The 21,448-nt window shown below is 43.7% G+C and overlaps 1 protein-coding gene and 1 long non-coding RNA gene across 8 annotated transcripts in view; one reads left to right on the top strand and one right to left on the bottom strand.

Annotated features, from left to right (window-relative positions):
- Arhgap26 (Rho GTPase activating protein 26) overlaps positions 1-21,448 on the bottom strand; it is a 388,578-nt gene that overhangs the window by 99,980 nt on the left and 267,150 nt on the right. The window lies entirely within an intron of this gene.
- The window catches only part of LOC110284816, a 57,324-nt gene that overhangs the window by 21,615 nt on the left and 14,261 nt on the right, over positions 1-21,448 (top strand). The window contains exon 2 of the long non-coding RNA XR_002376987.2: positions 1,769-1,918. This is a non-coding gene — a long non-coding RNA (uncharacterized LOC110284816). The remainder of the gene's footprint in view (positions 1-1,768; positions 1,919-21,448) is intronic.

Genomic DNA, 21,448 nt, shown 5'->3' with positions numbered 1-21,448 from the left:
TACTGTAGCTGCAGCCAGCTTGTTCCTTCACACCGAGGTTCCCATTCCATCTTTCAGGGCGCCTCTACACAGACAGCTCCCTTTTCTCAAGTGTTGTAAGAGGAAAGCTGGATGATGACCTTGAAGTGCCTCCTGCAGAGGATGCAGGCAGGCTTACGGCTAACACTCCTGAAAGCGAGAGAGTAGGTGGGAGATCGAGCAACAGTAAACATCACCTCAGTTGCTAACACCTTCTTGGGGAAGCCCCAAGGCTGGGCTGAGGATGGCTGAGGATTCGCTAGAAACGAAGCTGCTATTTTGTGGTTAACCAGCTAAGTGTTAAGTTTCCAGGGTTCTTAATTTGGTTGCTTTCACCAATTTCGAATCCCTAAGTGTGTGTTGCCTAGATACCACTTGGACTTTCTGAGGTGGGACTAGTATGAGGGTGTTGGGGGATTCTGCCAAGAAAGTCCATCAGTGTCATAAACACAGCTTTTCTATGCTGTCCCCAAAGGAAAGAGTAACAGAAGTAGGTCTATATGGCCCACATGGTCACATTAATTCCTGGGAATGGTTATTTAGTGAATGGCCATACTCCGAGCTTTGAACAATTAATAAAGTACTATTTCTGAAGAGTACTTTTTATAGCCCCACTTGCCCTCCATGAGAGCACTCGCAGACGGGCACTCTTACTGGCCATGATTATACAGCTGCAGACCCTGAGACAATGAGAAGTGAAGACGCCACTTGTGCTCATACAGCCAGGATGGAACTAAGTCAGTAGAGCCTGTCCTCTTAGCCATGGCTCTCAGTTGTTTCCACATAACCAATAACAAGAGCTATCCTTATTCCTCAGAAACCCCATACAAATGAATATAGACATTTCACAGAGTCACCCAGGGCTATGATAGAGGCATGAAAGAAGAAAGGTTGATCCTTCATCCATGACATAGACTGTTGAGCTGAAACAGGAAGGACCCTGTGACTACCTCTGAAAGCAATGTATCAGACTACACCGCTTCTTCCCCTTCCTACCACACATATAGCTGTCTACTTGGTAAAATGATGAATTGACCCTTGAATGTGACAGAATAGTATTTATGGCACAGCCAGAGAGCTGCTTTCTAGTGGTGTAAGAATAAAGCCATTAGGTAGATAAATTAAAAGGAAGGGGGCTGGCAAAATGCTTTTTATAATCCCAGACTGATAAAATGATAGCTAAGGGGTGCCAACCCAGGCTATGCTCTTTCCTCCAAGATGTCTCAAGGCTCCCTGAGTATGAATAACTTGCCCCTGCTTCTGGTGGCATAAGTGTCCATGTTTCTGGATGGTCAGAGATGCCTGCTAAGATGTCCCTATTGGCCAGAACAACTTATGTCAACTTTGAGCCCACTTGCAGAGACCCACTTGATCCTAGACATTCTTTAGAGAAATAGAGGAGAGCTGTGGGGGAAACAGGGATGAGAGGCTCTGTGCACACAGTCTGCACTCTAAGCAGGGATGTTCTGAGGACCAGGTACACAGCCAGTTCCATTTCTATTCAGTTCCCCTAGAAGTCAATACTACTCTCTTCAAAATCCACCCAAGGTCCTCTCGCTCTTTTAGTCTTCAAGCTGAAAGCTGTTGGCAGGAGGAATGGTGGGTTTTCAAAAACTGCACACAAAACTGTCGTCTGGTCCAGTAATTCTAATTCCAGGCACATCCATAAAAGAACTACAAGCACGGACTCAAGGCATCTGCGCATCCACCTTCATGACCACCCTCTTCACCACTGCTACAACACATTCAGGAGCCTGTGGGGAGATGGACAGTTCAGCAAGACATGATCTACACCTGCAGTGGAGTGCTGCACAGCCTTCAAAAGAGATGGATTTCTGGCAAACACAATGGGGACAGAATCTGAGGACATTATATTAGGTGAAACAAACCAGCCAGAAGGGTGAGTACTATCTGATTCACTTACAGCAATACTCCACTTCAGACTCAGGGACAGAACTGTGAGCAGCGCAGGATGGGGAGGACAAGGGAGAGATTGTTCCAAGGTGCAGACTTTAGGTTCTGCAAAAGGAAACACTTGCAGATGGCCAGGGTGACAGGTGTATGCCATATATGTACTTATACCACTTGACTATAGTCTTTAAAATGTCTGATGTGGTAAAAATGTTACATATATTGTATAATACTAAAAGTTGGCGATCCAAAGGGAAGAGGAGAGAATTTGTGAGACACCTTTGCTAAGTCCTATGCACCGGTGACATCAAGGTGACTCTCTGCCACTGCCCTTTGCTCTTTCACCTCTGGGCCTTCTATCTTTCTTCCTGATCCTCAATGCCTTGGGAATCCAACAGCCCTCTTTACGTGGCTCTCTTCTAGGCCATTCTCACTTCCTCAGAGGGGTTTATCTGGCTACCCACAGTATGTCAGGTCTTGCACTAAAATTGTAGCTCCCCAGTTATCCTGTGTCAGCACTTGCTGCACAATAACGGTGTTACCATTCACTGAGGCGTCTATGGCCATTCCTTCCACTTAGCAAAAGTTTCAAGAGTACACGGTGGTGGGAGCCTCCCTACGACTACCCCAGTATCAGGTACAGGGCGACATATAACTTGTGGAGGGTGAAGAAAGGAATAACATGCGGATGCTGTGGAGGCTGACATCTTGAAAATGCACAGAAGATCAGCAGTACTCAGTTCCTGCTTCAAGCTTGCATGTAACCTATCAGGGTCTCAGATCTTCGGTTGTGCCAGGGGTAGTGGAGAGGCTACCAGGGCAGCTGCCCTGACAGCTGTGGTACATGACAAACCAGGTATCACTGTTGACTACACTAGCCTGCAAGGTATGAGGCCATCAGATATTTACAGGGTATAATAATCATTATTATATGAATTACCTAATGTGTATTATATAATATAGTATAATGCACAAATTATTATATTGGTCTCCTTCCAAACATTTGTCATAGCTTCTAGGATAGAGTATCCTATATTACTTTTTTTCATTCTCAAATCCCTCTCTCTTCTGCCTGCCTTTAATTATTACAATGATTACCATCAATAACTAACAGCACAGTATTAGCCACATATTTTCTGCGAAGTGGGCATTAAGGACTTCATCAATTACCTCGTTTGAAAATTATCCCATGAATTAGGCTCTAATATTGTTCAGCACTACAAAGTTACAACTCTGGACAAGTTACATATGTAGTAAGTGGCAGCCGTGGACTGTGAGGCCAGTCTGACAGCAGAGCTACCGACCCTCAGGGTTCTTCAAGGATGGTGTGGTCTGGGCATGGTGCAGACCTCCCTGGCTGTTCTTCCTTTCCACATGGCCTATGTTTAGGGAGATCGTGTGGCAAAGGAAAACTGGGTCGTGTAGTCCTGTCTGGAGGTTGTTAAAAGCAATCAAGGATATTAGTTCATCTATGGCCAATAACAGTCTTGAACATCCCTGAGTTTCTCTATTGGGAATACACTGAACTGGGCCATGGGAATTACTGTCTCCCATGGAATGGGCGTGGCTCACTCAGGAAAAGAACTGTAACTCTCATTGTCACTGGTCAGCCGGACACAGTCTTTAGTGCACCCAAATTCATCAGCCTCGGTTTGGTTATTTCTCTTATTTCTTTCTTGTACAAAGAGAGTGCATTGTTTAGAACTAGAGAGCTGGATCAGAGGTTAAGATAGTCACTTTTCCTAAGTAGGCTTCAGCCAAAGTAGCCATGCTCGTAGGCGCTGTCCGGTCTGCAGGCCCGGATAGGGACCAGCAGAAGGAAAACGCAGAGGAACTGACCCAGGACACTGCCTTTCTGGAAAACTACTTAACTATTCCAAGTCATCTAACAGTTGATTTCTAATGCCCAATGTAACTAAAGCTTGCAAAGCACTTTATAATTTATAAAATGCTTTCATACTCATTACCACACCATTAAAAAGTTATTTCTCAGACTTAGAGAGAAATTCTAAATGGAAAACATGGTCAGGACACTGTCTGCATATGCATATATGTAAATGACAGCATCAAGGCCTGCTATGCACTGATTCCTGTCAGTATGACACTTTCCTCAGTGATGGGCCCACTGCCTGTAAACCACTACTGTCTAAACTTGCTGGCTAAGGACTGAGGTGCACTCTGATCCACCTGAGAAGTCTCAAGGTCTTACATATTCTCCTGTTACCAAATGATACCCAGTGTCTGCCATGTGCTGGGGACTGCCTTTAAGCACTGGAGGTACTGTAATAAATAAAATGACCTCCCCCCACCCCTGGTTCTTTGCCTTAGATAAACTTTCACTTTTTATGGTAAGGCAGGTAATGAATAAAGTGTAAGGTCTAGCAGTCAAAGAGCACACTAAGAAGGGAGATGGGGAATACTGGGGACATGTCACGCTTTTAAACTGTGATCTGGGAAGTATGGTAGAAGAAGACATGCAGTAACCATCTTGAGGAAGTAAAGATGTTGGCCTGGGACACCTGGGAAGTCACATACAGAGGAGCAGTAGGTGAGGAGAGCACAGAGAGCTGAGGGGAAAGGAACAAAAGTCAGACAGGCACAGACCTGGGGCAGCAAAGCCTGGAGGGCTTGGCAGGACACTGTGAGCGAGGTGTTCTTTACTGAGTGAGATGAAAAGCAATTAGAAAATTCTCACCCGAGGGGAAACCCAATATCAGCAGCGCCTCTCCAAGTCTACCAGCAAGGCCTCTCTCAGTCTCAGAAAGGTCTCAGCTACTAACACCAAAATGCTCAAACTCCATGGGTCTCTCATCTTCCGGAGAGACAGACAGAGACAGAGAGATGCACAGAGAAGGGAGCAGGGAGGAAGCTACACAAGCTGCCATCAAGTCCAGTAGAGAATCATGACGTACAAAGCACAGTACAGCACTGTTCGTATTGCATCCGAGCAGTTTAGTGTGCCAAACCCTGCTTCTGCTCCTCTGGCAGGTCTCTGCACCTGCAGCCATTTGCCCTAGTCACTGTGTGGAGGAGCTCCACTGTAGGAAGCCTACTGAGTTCTTTAACTGGCCTAAAATGCTGGTCTAGCCAAACAGGATGGGGAGGGAGGTATGGGGGCAGGGAAGGTGCATCTAGGTGCTGGTCACCAGGAGCAGGACTAATATTAAATGTTTCCAAGGAACATTTGTAGGATCAATTGAACTTAATCAGTACACCTATCTTTATATACTTGTGGGGGGGGGTGGCCTCCTGAAGACAGCCCCTTATCACTAGTTCTATTTTACAGATAAGATAGATACTAAATACTAGTCAAATACTAAATCAAAGAAGGCAGCCTGAAGTTCTGCCCTTGGAGCTTCTTATTTCTTACACACATTCCCACTTAAGGGAATGAAAACCACCCTTTTGAGGGATGACCAAGACTCCAAATCTATACATGGGATTATGTGTCTGAGACAGAGGCTGGCAGATTGCTATTGAGAAGGAGAAACACATTTACATAGGCGCTCAGCCTGGGTGAATAGAATTCACTAACGAAGACAACACAATCTTTGTAGCCCATTGTAAAGGTGGTGTATTATACCTCATAAGCCCCACACTGCCCAGTTTATGCATCAGCAACTCCCAGCCCCAGGTCCCATCAGCTGTCAAGTTCACATTCAAGGGCAGCAACAGCTCCTCTTGTTTATTTAAATATGCAGTAAAGAGCTGGAAACAACTTTTAATGTTCAGCATCAGCAAGCAGGAAGTGAAGATCGAAGCTGAGAAAATGCACCTTTCTTTAGGCAAAGAAGAGCAGGCAGTGTCTGGTAACAGACACCAGGTGAGTCACAGAGGGAAGCTGAGATCTGGGACTGTGTTCCAGTAGTCAGGCTCTCAGCAAGTGTCATTCACAAAGCCCCAATCAAAAGGTTGCTTTCTAAGGGAAGTCAGTGTTTAGTGACAAAATGCTAAAGTGTTACAATGTACAAGCATCAAAGCCAGACGCCCTAGCTGCTGTCATCCTGCTCTGAATGCAAGGTTGCCTAATGATGTGCTGCGCTCGGATGGCAGCAGAGATGGGGAAGAGAGGTAGAATGTGGGCCACAGCGTGGTAAGAACTATGCTCTGTACATTTTCTAGGAGAAAAATATCCAGTTGCCTGCTTCAGCAGACCAGTCTGGGTCTGTGTCAATTCACAGAGCTGATATAATGTAAATGCAGGTCCTCAGTAACCCCAGCTCTTCTTCCCTACAGGCCCCAGGGCCTGACCCTGTCCAGTATTCTAACCTTAGGCCATGCCACCAAGAAATAACACAGCACCAAGATTGCCGAGGAGGACCAACGTGGGTAGGGTAGGTGGACAGGTTGCTGGGGGGCGGGGATGAGAGTACAAAAGGCACAGAGCTGAAACCCACAACCTGGAAAGGAACAAAGGATCAGTAATTTAGATTCCCAACCACAAGCATCAGCCAGGCCTTCCTTCGATTTCTCTATAATGAACTCAAACCTATATTCCAAACAAGTACAATAGGAATTCAGAAGGCAGTATCAACAGTGGCTGGGGAGAGCAGGAAGCCTAGGAATCCTTGTCACCCTTGTGGTTTCCCACATGATGATGGGAACGCCCTGAGGCTTCCAGCGGGTCCCTGTTTCCCACATCTGTGGTCTCAACATATTTAGGAAGCGGCTCTTCCTAAAACATGTCACTGATGGACCCCACAGCTTCAGATACTTTTATACCAGGAGAAAGCAACACTGGAAATCTATTATATGAAACCACATTCACTCGGGCTATGTTAAAAGCTAAATTATCATTAAACATGGGTAGAAGATAAAGCCAACACAAAGAGGAAAACTGTACACAGATTCTTAGAGTTAATCCCTAACTTGAGGGGAGAGAAGATCAAGGCTCAGACAGTCTCCCTGCTCAGCGAGAGGCTAGCATTTGGGGAGAAAGTTCTGATGGAGTAGCTGTCAAACCTCATTTATCACCTACTCAGATTGTTCCCAGTGCTGAATCACTGCAGCAAACTCCAGGTACATAAATACCAATACATATTTTTCTCCAGAATACATTCATGGGATCAGAATTTATTATAAGGATTAAAAAGTTACTGCATACTGCCAGCATGTCACCTGGTAGACCTGTATCTAGTTATACTCCTTCATACAATATTTTAGGGTACCTGTTTCTCTTAAGTCCTTTATTTTTTCTTGCATAAAATAAGGCATTATTAGTTTCAAATTTGTTATAAGTAGTGTATAATTTTGCACCTGTCTCATTTTAAGGTGCATTTATTTGATTAGTCACAACACTGAATCCTTTACAAATGCTCCACGATACAAGACCTTTTTCCAAAAGTATAGTGACTTCTTCAAGGCCATGCACATAACAATCTGCAAAGGTTACCAACAGCAGTAGGTAATTATTGTTTTAAGATTTACAGCTTATGTACAGCTGCAACTTAATTCTATATTATGAAAAACAAACCACTTTAAAGCTATTACAGTGTTTCTGTCTTACAATCTACCTATCATTTTTATCAATTAATACACACGTTACAAACTGGTTGTTCCAATCTCTGCATCTGATGCTGGGAAGGAATTGCTCTCCCTGCTTTGGTGTACAGCACTGCAATACTCTGAGATCTACTCACAACCATACACAAGACTCAGACAGAAATAAAGATGATGCCAATTTCTTAATCGACTTAGAAGCTCCATGCTATCAAGCACCATGCTAATTTTGTTTGCTGCTAGGAACCTAGGATCTAGCACAGTGGGCTTGAAGAGGCATGAGCTTCAAGATTTTAGCTCAAACAGTCCCAGAGTATTCCAGCTTGCTCCAGTGTGTATCACAGCACTTGGGAAGTGCTGCACACGTTTGTTGCTGCTCTGCTCTGGAGGCCCGGGCTACCTCCATGGTATGTGGGCTCACTGAAAGGTCAAGGTGAAGGGAATTCAGGGAAGTATCAAATATTCTGCAAGATGGGACAGTGATGAGGAGGAAGGTGATGCAGTGCTCTTGAGTTCAGTAGGAGAGGCCCTCAGAGACAAGAGGCTACTGGAGATAGAAGGCTCCCTGTGTTGGCACCCATAAGCTGTGCAATGTGAGTGCCTCCCTGGAGCCTGATGGGCAATGGAACAAGCACAGGGTACATAACCAGGCCACTGTTAGCTGTGGGGCCCAGCTGGGTACCAGAGAGTCAGTGGTTAGCAGAAGGCAGTACTGTTACCATTCTGAACTGGGGCAAGAGAAAGATCTGTGGTGAGAACTCCTATAGAACACCCATTTCGTGCATGCTTGGGGCCAACCCTGAAGTTTTTGGGTGAAGGTAAACTTCTATAAGCAACTCAAATGATATTTCTAGGAAGTCCTCCTGGTCCCTGCAATTGCTAAGGAAGCCGACTGGAGTATTAGGAGGGAGCCCCACCCTGAGAGGCAAGGGATGGAGAAGACAGGTGGGATGGCGGTTCATCCACAGGGTTGGGCAGAACAGGCTCCCTGATGTGTGGAGGGATGGAGCTTTAGGGCCAACCGCTCCCTTTACCCACTGTCTCGCGGACAGAACCAGCAGGACCCACTGATCCATGCAGAACCTACAGCTTCAAGCAGGGACCACTGTGAGAGTGTGAGCAGGAAGTTACTGCTGCTCTCAGCTTGTTCCATGATTTCCAGACCCTTGCCTCCATACACAACAACAACACACATACACAAACACACACATGAACCTCTTGACATGGCAGATGTGTTCCCCTTTGGGAAGGGAACATGCCATACTACTATGAAAATAAAATGCTTTCATGTTGTTGTGTGCCAGATCCTCTCCTCTCCTGCTTCTCCCTCCATTTCTTTTTAAATTAAATTCTGCTAAGAAGATGTAGCAAAAAACTGAAATGCTGGATTTTCATTGTCTAAGCAATGACAAAGAACTTTATAATCTAGTTTTCAGACAAAAGAGTGTAGGAAACAGCCTTTCAAAGCAACACTGTGTATTGTGGGCTGGGGAAGTGTAAAGAGAAAACGTAAGGGATGGAAGAAACAAAGCCTATTCTCTGACGAACATGAGCTCTGACAGATGACAGAGCAGTGTGTGCCCAGGTGCCAAGGGAACAAGCGAGCAAACAGTGACACTGAAGAGAGACAGACCAGGGCCACACAGTCCCAGGAGGGCACATCTCAAGGCACTCTCTGATAGCACATCATGGGGCTGAGAAATCAGCCTCTACATGGAAATGAAGGGCTGTCTGAAGACCCAGACAAGACTTGGTGCGCAGCTCCCTGGAGGAGGGATAGGAAAGGTGCACACAAAGGCATATAGCTACATCAAGTGACCGAAGGGGAAAACATAGGAAAAGAGGAGCAGAGCAACTGTCTTCACCGTCCTCCTCTGCAAGCCTGCACTCTTCCCTCCTATGCTCGCTCTCCATGCCCAGCTCTCCGTGCTCACAGTCCACAGTGAGGGAGCCTGGCATACACATCTCACTCCCAGGGATGGTTTCCAACCGAGGGGCTGCTTCTGATCTATGTTTACATCCTAGAGACAGAGAGATGAGTGTCCAGTCACAGATAGGGAATGAGCTTGGGAAAACCAAGTCCAGGCTCTTCATTTCCTGTCTACAAAGACAGAAAAATCCCAAGGGTATAGCCAAGCAGTGACTATTCTGGGTTTTATGACCAAGACCTAAAAGAGAAAGAAAGAGAGAGAGAGAGAGACAGAGAGAGAGAGAGAGACGAAGGAAGGAAGGAAGGAAGGAAGGAAGGAAGGAAGGAAGGAAGGAAGGAAGAGAGAGGGGAGAGGGAGAAGGGAAGGGGGAGGGAGGGAATGGAAGGTAGGAAGTGAGAGGGAGGGGAGGGAGAAAGGGAGGAGGGAGGAGGGGAGGGGAGGAGAGGGCAAGGAGGAGGGGGAGAGGGAGGGGGAGGGAAGGAACTAACCCTGTAAATCAGCTCACTGCATGTGATTAACCCTGAGATCAGAGATGGTAATGAGTGCAGGGAATAATGTCCAGCTGTAATGCTACACCCAAGGGGTCAGCAATCTAAAACTGCTTCACAGCAAAGAAGCTGAAGGGGAAAAATTACAACACGCTGGCACCACCCAGGCAAGTGATAGAACACCCACTCACTTCTTACCAATACACTGCAGGCCACACGGTTTAGCTGTCATGAGCTACATTATTCTTTGTGAAATGTCCCTTTGTGTCTGTCATGTTCTATAGCTTCTTTAGGGTACATGTCTGTGTGGACGTGGCCTCGTTTCTCCTTTTAGAAGTGCCTATGACTACTGTCTTTAGAGCTCTATACCTCTCAACTCCAGAAAACCCTCACCCATTCTCTTAAAAAAAATTACTGCTGCTGTTTGAGTATGCTCTGTGCCCACCAGGAGTCCACTGTAGCTAGAGGCCTGGCCCCCATGATATACTATCAGAAAGTACTGTGAAGTCTTCCATGAGTGAGACAGAATGAAGGTCCTCAGGTCGCTGGTGATGTGCCCACAGGGCTCATCTAGGCTCTTCTGCTTTCCAAGCTACGACCATTTGCTCCCAAGTGTATTCCTGCCATGATGCATCGTCTTCTACTGCCTCACCAACCATGACCTTTGAACCTCCGCGACTGAAAGCTAAATGCACACCCTTTTCTTTAAAAGCATCCTACTCAGGTGTGAAACACTACTGAATACAACTAATTCCGTTCATGCTCTGTTGTCTCAGCTGTATAGGAGAGCACATTTGGGTCATCTCATTCTGACTTTCTGTTTGTTTTCTGTGCGGTGATTGGAACCCAGGGGTTCGTGCATGCCATATTAAACTAAGTCCCCGCCCCACTCTTCAAATATTTCCATTATTTCCCTGTACTGCACTGCGGTGATTTTCTAACACCAATCGCCCTGTCTTTCCCCAGATTTGTTTAGTGTAATACTGTATTTCTTTAACAGAATTTTAAACTTCAATGATCATTTCTATTTCTGTGATCAGTACAAACTTCTTTCTAATCTGCCTGTTCTTTTGGTTTCAATCCCATCTTTATATTTTAAACAATTATATTTCGGTCTCTATTAACTTTTTTCTCTTATTGTCTTATATAAAGTTCTAGGGTCTTAATATCCCCACATGTTGGTTCTACTGAGTAGTCTATAGTAGATTTTTTGTTTATAATATTAAATTTATCTTCAGAGTCACTTTCATTTTGAAAATCCTAGGTTGATTGTCTAGTCTTCAACTTAGGAGATATTACAGAGTAATACTGCCAGGATAAGTTTGAATGTAGTTATCAATTTCATTATTGATCTCAGGCTAAGATAAGAAAATATCTTATGTACTTAGCTAAGATTTTTCTTAGTCTATGCTTAAATGTTAGGGAAACCTGTCAAGATTCCTTGAGTAGGTGGACAGAATCTCAGTTCAAACTCTTCCATCCTCCAGTGGTCTCCTGGCCTCTCTCCCATTCCTGCTGGCCTGGGAACCCACTGTAACAATCCTGGAGACTCTTGTTCCTCCAGTCACACCACCAGCTACATTATCAACTCATGTCCTTAGCATGAGTATCTAGCAATATGATCTTCTAGGGCCTTGCGGCTCCTTCCTCACTCACATACTTAATACCAATGAGGTATATGCCCTCAAAGACAGATTTAAAGGTGAGTTAATTTTGGTAAGTTCGTAAGTTATTTTTACTAGCAAAAATGTAATCTTCAAAGTTAAGTGTTAATTGCCCTGTAGAATGTGCCAGGTTTGGATATAAAATATCTATTTTGTACAATCCAAATGAGTCTGATCTTCTTTTGCATTTCTTCTTGAAGTCTCATAAAATACTGACACATGCCCTTTCTACACTTTTCTTAAGCCATGTCTAAAAAGCATTTGGGGACCAGTGAGATGGATCAGCATGCTTGCTGCCATGACTGAAAACCCGATTTTGATCCTAGAACTCACATAGTAGAAGAGAAGCAACTCCCTAAAGTTACCCTCCCTATGCATGACGCACGTGTGCAACACATGGGCACGTGCACAAAAGCTAACAGACGGTTGAGAGAAAGCCGTTAGAAAGTTATACTTTATTACCAACCCCAATGTGTGCCTATCAAGCCGAAGACAATGAAGCCTTTTGTTCACTTCTGTGTATGAGATGGAAAACCAGTACTCATGGCCCTTCTCTCCAAGTGCAGCGGCTCACTCTTGTTTTGCTATTAGTAGATGGCTGATGCTAAGATCAAGGGGTTGTTGTTTCTCTAAATAAAATAATCCAAGAAAGCAGGTTAAAACCATTCTATCTTTTGAAAGTAGGCAACTTGCAGGCAATAAATCTCCCCTATTAATTATTGGTATGGCTTGGTTTTAAGCCAAGTTTGAACTCATTGAGAGCAAAATAGTATAGATTGAGGAAGGGTTTCTAAAGCCCCACCCCTAGCGGAGGAGCTGTGGAAGGCTGATCTTACTGGGGGTAGCAGGTACTTTTCTTTAGGAGTGTGGCCCCTGATAGGCTTGCCATGCCCCAGTGGGTGACCTCCACACCCAGGCACACATGGATACTGTAACTGAACTCAGTCCATTAAATAAAATAAATAAATATAGGGCAGGAGCTGGGAGGGGGATCCTTGAGAAGAGGGAGTGGGGAGCAATGGGCAGATATGATCAAGATATACTGTATGCATGCCTGGAATCTTCAAGAAATAAATAAAATGCTTTTTGTAAAGCAAAATAATTGTGAAATAGTAACAATTCTAAAACTATTTATTGATATGCTTAAAATGACAGATTAGAAACTATATGTTTGAAAGCAATCAATATTAGACAAATACACCAGTTATTCTACCTAATGTAAAGAGAAAGCGCATGTCTTTATTCCTGACAGTATAAATTATAACAGAGAGCATCAAGCTTAGCTCTTTAAAAGGAGAATTGAAAGGGGCCCCTGGAATGAGGATTCTAAGCTTTGAACTCCACTTTACGTAGATGCCCAAGTAGGGCTAGTCTCAAAAGTAAAAGGAAACACTAGGGTTCTGAATTGGACCCTTGTGTTGAAAATCTTTTGTTTGGGAGACAGGGTCTCATATAGCATAGATGGTCTCAAACTCATATATAATTGAGGATAACCTTGAATGTCTATTTCACCTTCCTCTGCTACCCAAGAACTGGAATAATAGAATCATATTACCACACCTGGCTGAATGATAATTTTTTAAGACTTGGAATTCTATATAAAAAAATTTTAAATTCATTCTAGTGAATGTTCAATCAAATCAAGCATGTTAAAAAGACTGGAATCACAATGTTAGGGTTTTTGTTTAGGTTTGGTTTGGTTTTTTTGTAGATGACACGGGAGTAACTTTCAAGTTATTTCTACTATGATCAAATCTCTCACATTCTCAGGAATGGTTATAAATATTTCTGCAGAATCAAGTAAATATATTGTTAGCGGCCAACAGAGAACTTGTCTTTTGGGCTGAGTGCTATCTTTTATGAGGTGGCTCGAGCGAGCACCCTGTGGAGCTATTTGTGCTATCCTCCTTTTCTTCCTTACCAGCCCGGATAGCAGCTCTCAAGGTGCTGCTGGTCCCAGGGACAATACAAGAAAACAACGGCTAAATTGATGGTGCCTTGGCATTAATGGAGATAGTCATGCGCTCCTAGCTTTAAAACTAAAATTATAGATGCCTAGTTTGAGAGTCCCTTAAAAACCTGGCAAGTTACTAAACTTTATTGAGCCTTGATTTTAGCACGCTACTTAGCATGCTAGTGAAGACTCATAACTAGCTCAGTCCTAAGACTCCCCACCTCACACTTTCAGACCACAGTTAACTGACCACTGAAAATGGAGTCTGGTGGCTGGGCTACGATAGACTGGATGGGTTAAAAAACATCAATTATTCAGTTCTCTCCTGCTAAGTCAGAGACTAAGAATTTTTTTTTAACAAAAATAATGTTGATGGATTCATAGATAACTCTTTAAACAGGTGTTCAGCTTTCATTTCTAACCCTGTTAATATTAATAAATGCCACTTAAGTAAGCCAAGATGTTGATGACCTTAGGTACTGGGATGAAACTGCTTAGGAATCCTGGCTAAGGTTACAGTGCCACAGACAAGGCTTCCACTGGGACTGAAGGAAATGGCTTGGAATTAAATAAGGGTGGTTTGTGCAGCACTGCCAGTATGTTAAATGCCAATGGGCTGGACATTACAAAACAGGGTTCACTCATCCTACCTCAGTTACCTCTCAGTCCCTGCCCACTTCTTTTTTCACATCTCCTCAGTGTCTCAGTGTTTTCCTGAGTTCATCTACCTGCCGGTTTCGTCCATCTTCCATCTTGTCTCCCTTGGCTCTCCCTGAGTCTCTCTTTTATACTCTTACTATTTCCCCAAACCATCTCTCTTCCTGCCAGTGTCCACTTCCAACTTCCTGCCTCAATTCATTGGCCATAGGCTTTTTTCTTGACAGATTATGCTGATAAGAGATGCTCTCTACAGCCTCCAGTTCCCTGAACTTTGCCAGACCTTAAAGTACATGATACCCAAGACCCTTGATAGCAAACATAGGTCCTGATGCCAGGGACCCTTTTGAATTCTTTCTTTAGTGCTTGAGAAACTTACTGGAATATGACCCAGCTTGTAAAATTCAGCAGACAGCACTCAAGCAGCTGTACTAAGGATGGAGCCTTTATGATGGAGACACTGGCATAAGACAATGGCATAAGCAAAGTCAGGAGGGCACGTGTTAGGGGTACTGCATGCAGCTGGTGGCTCCCAGAACTGCAGGCCCAAGGGGTGGAACAAACAAATTGAGGCTGGGGAGGAAGCAATGGCCAGACAGGTCTTTTATCTTATGCTGGAGAGAACAGCCTTCAGCTCAGATGAAGGCAATGCAGAGAGCAAGGCTCCCCTAAAATCATGCCTCCTTCCAAACCTGTGAAAACATACACCGTGTGCCTTGCTCTGCTCTTGCCAAGTTTCCTGTAAACACTCCACGCACTCTGGAAAGAGTGAGCAGCTTTTTCATGCATTCCAAATGCATTTCCACGAGAGCCATCACGAATCAATCAGTACAGGGTGATGGGAATCCAGAGCTCACCACCAGGCAGAGTGGAATCTGGTTCCTGCTCGCTTCTTTTCTCTTTTTACTTTAATGGCATAATAAAAGGGAAAAAAATCTTTAAAAAGTTTTGAGCTTCAATGATAAAGAATAATGAATGTGGTTACAGTATGATCTTAAGTCTTCATGAAAAGCAACCCATCCCTGCCAGCTAGGTCATTAACAGCATCTTCTCTGGCTATGGAATTCCCACCTAACTAAAGTTCTCACTGTACTCTGAATATCTCCCAGTGGGCTACACTGATAACATCACAGATAGAGACATCCATGAGACAGGCCACTGGACACTGCATAGCAACAGTTCAGTACATCTCCTACATGAGATGACTTAAAACTGGTCTTTTGCATATAAAGTATCACAGCGTCTTCTTATCAGAGAGAGAGACGGGGGTGGCGGTGCCAAAATACAAGACAGGAAAGGGTTATGCTACATTTGAGCTAAGAAAAGAGAGAATGTATTTCCCACACCCCATGTATTTGGCCAACAGAGTTCCTGCCAGGGATAGACAGAACAGCGAGATCTAGTCACATATGTCAGGGTTTTAGTACTATTCCTAAATGGTTATATAGCTCCCAAAGGAATATTGACTATGGCTCAGATCACTAATAATTTGAACCTATCATATTTAGAAAACAATATATCTTCTAAGGGGGTTAAAAAAATAAAGAAAACTTTAGCTCTTGCTTCCCCAAGAACATCAAGCCTGCCATTAACTGTTGAATATGTTCTGCTAAGACTCATAGGAACTGCATCTGACCAATACAATGCACATTCCACAGTGAAGAACTTTTTTGAAAAGAATATGGTAAAATACTTAGCTGTTAATGTCCAAATGTGATAAGTAACCTTTCACCTACATCGTTATGCTTAAGAACTTGTAAAGTATCCTGTATCCTGCCTGACGAACTCCTCCCTGCACCTGCCTTCCAGCACCCCTAATAAGCATGCCCTCCTCAAGAGGCTCAATTTATACAGCTACCTCTCCAACTCCCTGAAGGCCCTTGCTTCCTAGCCAACCCCCTAGCAGTAGGAATGAAATCCTACTACAACTCTGACCAACCCAACCATCTCCATCCATTCCCCCTGTGTATGCTTGCTCCCTTCTCTAGTCAGATGCCAACTCCACCTACCTGCATGACCAAGAAGGATCACTAGACTAACATTAGCAACCCGTGCCATGCACTTGCCTGAGGACCACATGATGTGCACCTGTCTTCCACCTTCTGCCCGAATCTTCAAGTAGGGTTCCTAGACTCACATCCCCTAGTCATCCATCACCTGAAGATCAGTTGCAACAATCTAGAAACTTTACTTAGCTGGAGATGAGCCAGGACTACTTCTCATACTCCATTTGAGCATCAACACTAAATTGTCTAGAGACTGAACCCTATGCCCCATAGAGTTGTCAGTCACATGACAAACTGGATTAACAGGAAACAGAGCTTCAAGCCAGAGTTCCTACATGGTCTTTTCTTCCCCTATTTTGTTTTGCTTTGTTTTGTGTTTTACAGATTTGACATTTTCTTTGACTTCGACCTTGTCTTCAAGACTTGATATTTGTCTTAGTTAGGTTTTTACTACTATGAATAGACACTGTGACCAAGGCAACCCTTATAAGAATAACATTTAGATGGGACTGGCTTACAAGTTCATAAGCTCAGTTCATTATCATCAAAGTGGGAACAGGGCAGCACTCAGGTAAATGTGGGTCTAAAGAACTGAGAATTCCACCTTTTGTTCAGAAGGAGCTTGGACAAGACTGACTTCCAAGCAGCTAGGTTGAGGGTGTTAAAGTCCATGCCCACAGTGACACACCTACTCCAACAAGGTCATATCCCTAATAGTGCCACTCCCTAAGCTAAGCATATACAAACCATCACATTACACTCCCTGGCCACCATAGTCTTATTTAAACACATGAGTCTATGGGAGGCATACCCAGCCAGAGCATAGTAACATATTTAGTCCAACTTCCAAAGTCCTCCTAGTCTATAGCAGTCTCAACAATGTTAAAAGTCCAAGGTTCAAAGTCTCTTCTGAGATTTATCTAATCACTTAACTGGAATCTCCAAAGCAAGACAGGAAACCAGTTGGGCAAACTCCAAACTCTGCATGTCCATGTCTTACATCAAAGCAGTCTTCAGATATCCAATTCCTTTTTCATCTTTGTTAACTACAATGAACTTCTTCCTACTAGGCTGGTTCCACTCCCTATTAGCAGCTTTTCTAAGTAGCTATCCCACTGCTTTGGCATCTAGAACATCTTGAGGTCTCCAAGGCAACTTCAACACTACGGTTTTTTTCTTCCAATGTCTGGGATCCACACATGATCTTCTGGGATCCTCTAAAGGGCTTGGGTGACATCTCCAGCTCTGCCCTCTGTAGAACTCTAGGCTCTGGTTGACTTTATTCCACTGCTGCTGCTGTTCTTAGTGACCACCACATGGTAGTGGCATCTCCAATACTCTGGAGTCTTCTGCTGTAACTAGGATTCCCCAATAGCCTCTTATAGGCTCTCTTCATGGTCCCAAGCCTCAACTTCTTTGCATGATACCCACTGGGCCATCAACTGCAACTGAGGCTATACCTCTATCAAGGGCCTTCCCTGGCCTTTTACAGTGCTAAGCTTCAGTTGCTCTCATGACCCCTTCATACCTTCAAAACCAGTACTACCTGGATGACTCTTAAACATTATCAAATATAGCTGCAAAATGAATACACACTTGGTTATCTTTGGAACACAGTTTCTTTGTTATCTCAGAAGACACTTCCCAGAAAATTCCACCTCAGTGATGCTGATCTCTTCTTAATCACCACTAACTTCTTAGCTCTAGCTAACTAACATCAATTGTCCCAGTAGTCCCTTCTATTATTGACTCTAAAGCCAGAGCCACATGGTGAAGCTGATGAGTTCTGCTGCTAGCTAGGGCCCTCTTGTTCTATAACCAGCTTTCTGTTTCCAACTCCCTTACTGCCTAAACTTGGCTGTTCTGGAACTTGCCCTATAGATTGACCTTGAACTTAGAGATCTGCATGGCTCTGTCTTCTGTAATGCTGGGATTAAAGGTGTATACCCCCATGCCTGGACCTAAGCTTTTCATGGCCACTGTTCCTAAAGAACCAGATCAAAAACCTGTGTTTTCTTGCCTCAAGATCTGGATCACCCCAGATGTACCCCACATTTCTGGATTGTAGTTCATTCCAGACTAAAAGTACAAATGAAAACACTATCCAGGTCATAATAATGCTTAGATAATATTATCCCTTCTTCAACTGCAAATGCATAAGTTTAGTTTGGTGGGATCTTACCTCAAGATTACCACTCCCTTATTTTGTTAACTCCTGGACCATAGGATTCAGCTCCATTCTACTTTTTGATACCCCTTTAATCTTGAGCCATATAGTTTGTATTTTTCCTTCCTCAGCTTACTCCTTTTTATTAAAACATTCCTCATAAGAGTGAACTTGAGTAACCACACAAAATTTATACCAGACTGTTTTGAGGTTTTCTTTTTCAAAGCAGTTAATATGAATCTCTTCATCTTAGCTTCAAGCAGAGTCTTCAGACAATGGCAAAAAGCAGTCACATTCTTCATCAAAATACCACAAAAACCAGTCTCTACACCACATACTGAAATTTTTCATTGAAACCTCTTGGACTAGGTCCACCCAGTTCAAATCACTCTTACCAACAAAGTCTTCCATATTCCTACTAAGATAGCCCATTGAGCCCCACCTAAAGGATTCCACTGTTTTCCATATCCAAAGTCCCAAAATCCACATTCTTCCAAACAAAAGCATGGTCAAACCTATCACAGCAATGCCCCACTCCTTGTAACAACTTCTGTCTTAGTTAGGGTTTTACTGCTGTGAACAGATACCAGGGCCAAGGCAGCTCTTATAAGGACAATATTTAATTGGGGCTGGTTTATAGGCTCAGAGGTTCAGTCCACTATCATCAAAGCAGGAGCATGGCAGGTTCCAGACAGATGTGGGACTGGAAGAGCTAAGAGTTCCATCTCTTATTCCAAAGACAGCTAGGACAAGACTGACATCCAAGCAGCTAGGTTAAGGGTATTGAAAAGCTAACTGGCCTTTCATTCCTTCAAATGCCTTGTAAAGAGGCCAACATTATTTATCCTCTTCCACGTTAATAGGCACCTGGAGTTGCTTGTATGCTCTAAACAGCCCTGCAGTGACCAACACTGTACACACCCTTCCACACCTGTGTGGTTTGGGAAGATGCCCAATAATGACCTGCAAAAGTGTGCAGAGCTTATGCAATTTTCAATATTGACAATTTATTCCCCACAATGAGAGTGGGTAAGAGAGGAAAGAAGCAATCAGGGCTTAAAGGCAGAAGCAAGTGCTAGATGGGGAAAAGTGTATAGAGGAGCAAAGAAAACAAGAGTCTAATCAATGAGAGCAGGCACTTCCCCTCAATCCCAGGCTTGGCCCCAGTCTGCTAGGTGATCTAGACAGTTACGCACTCCCAGAATCTGGTAGAGACTTCTCTATTTTGTTTCCTTCCTTGTTAGTATTAGACTAGGTCTTGTTCTATAATCCAAGTTGGCCTGGAACTTAGGATTCCCTTCTTCTGCCTACTTGGGGCTGGGTTGAGATTTCTCTTTGACTATACAATTTACTTCACCAAATTCCTCATACCACTCAGAAAGATCAGACCTGTCCTCTAAAAAGATGCTGGCCAGAAATAGTGACACTATAGAGGGGGTGACCTGTGCATCTAGGAGCACTGAGCCCTTTCTAAGTGTTGTGTTTGCTATTGCTCAGCCCCAGGGGAGCTAATATCTGTGAGAGGCTTCCCAGTCTACACTCTGCGATAAAAAGGATCTGCCAGAGTCCTACCTGGAATCATGTAGCAAAGGGGCATGGTGCTTCCATGTCATCTCTCTCTAGGTGGCTTAACATCAGCCCTATGAATCCTGTGAAGAGACTCACCCCTTTGATGCCTTGGTTTCTTGGTTCTTCATTTCCATAGGCTTTAAGCTAGGCTGTTCCAATTCTCATCCTGGAATACATTCCACCAACCTCCACCCTAACTCCTATAGCCTGGTTAATCATCTCACAGGTTGGCTGATAATTACCCACTCTCTTAAACTTAACACTCTTAAAAAAGACACTAAAGCAAGATGGACAGAAAGATAATTTGAAACACACACACACATGTTTGCTAAAACTTCTCAAGTACGTGTTCATGTATAAATGATTCCCTCTGACTTCCAGGGGAAAACATTAACATGAATATTAGTGTAGTACTTTGAATAAGATGCCCCCCACCCCACCATAGACTTGGGTATTTGAATGTCTCTGGTCTCCAGTTGGTGGTGCTGTGTGGGGAGCCTCAGAAGGTATGGTTTTATTGGAGACAGTATGTGACACTGCAATATAGGCTATGGAGTTCCAGAGACATGTCATTCCCAGTGAACTCTCTCTGCCTCCTGCTTGTGGCTCAAGACATGAACTCTCTGTTGTCCCTGCCACCATGCTTGCTACCACAATTTCCTGCCATGATAGGCTCTTATGCCACTCCTTCAGGAACCTGAGACCATAGATCCTTTCCTCTGTAAAGTTACCTTGTCCATATGTTTTATAAAGGCAACAGTACAATCAATGTTTATGATTTTGAATTATCTTTTGATATTTTAAAACTAATTTGTATATGTGTGTCCAATTAGAGACATCTGATAAGACAAAGAGACTAGAAAGAAAGAGAGACAGAGACAGAGATAGACAGAGACAGAGAACTTCCAAAAATGGTATCTAAGTGATCTGCCTTTTTAGCCTATGTTTTTCATTTCATTTTAACTTCTAACATAAGTGCTATTCATTCCTTCAAATGCCTTGTAAAGAGCCAACATTATTTATCCCCTTCCACGTTAACAGGCACCTGGAGTTGCTTCCTCCTTGTACACTCTAAACAGCCCTGCAGTGACCAATACTGTACACACCCTCTCACACCTGTGTGGTTTGGGAAGATGGCCAATAAAGAATTGAAGAAGTATGCAGAGTTTATGCATTTCTCAATACTGACAATTTATTCCCCACAATGAATCAGTCATTGATTGCAGTGGTGGCTGGACAGAACAGGGGAAAAGCTGAGAATCTGGAAGAATTTCTACCCATTATGTTGAGAAACATTAGTCCCTTCTGAGTATTTCAAGGACAGATAGACAACTACAGAAAAGAGAAAACGGTTAAAAGGTAAATCCAGTAACAAGGTTCAAAGTGTGTGTTTGGTCACTATTGTCCTTAGCAGCAGCACTAAGACGTCAGTGTAAATGGAATCAAATGGGAGCTCTTTAAAATTAGAAAGCTCAGCTTGCCACATTGTGACTGAGGGTCTCTAATGGGCCTAGTGAGTTCCTTTTTACACTTACACTTACACACACACACACACACACACACACACACACACACACACACACA

Source organism: Mus caroli, chromosome 18 (assembly GCF_900094665.2).
Source record: "Mus caroli chromosome 18, CAROLI_EIJ_v1.1, whole genome shotgun sequence".
NCBI classification, from domain to species: domain Eukaryota; kingdom Metazoa; phylum Chordata; class Mammalia; order Rodentia; family Muridae; genus Mus; species Mus caroli.
Note: the sequence above shows the minus strand (reverse complement) of the source record. Positions and strands in the feature narration are given on the sequence as shown.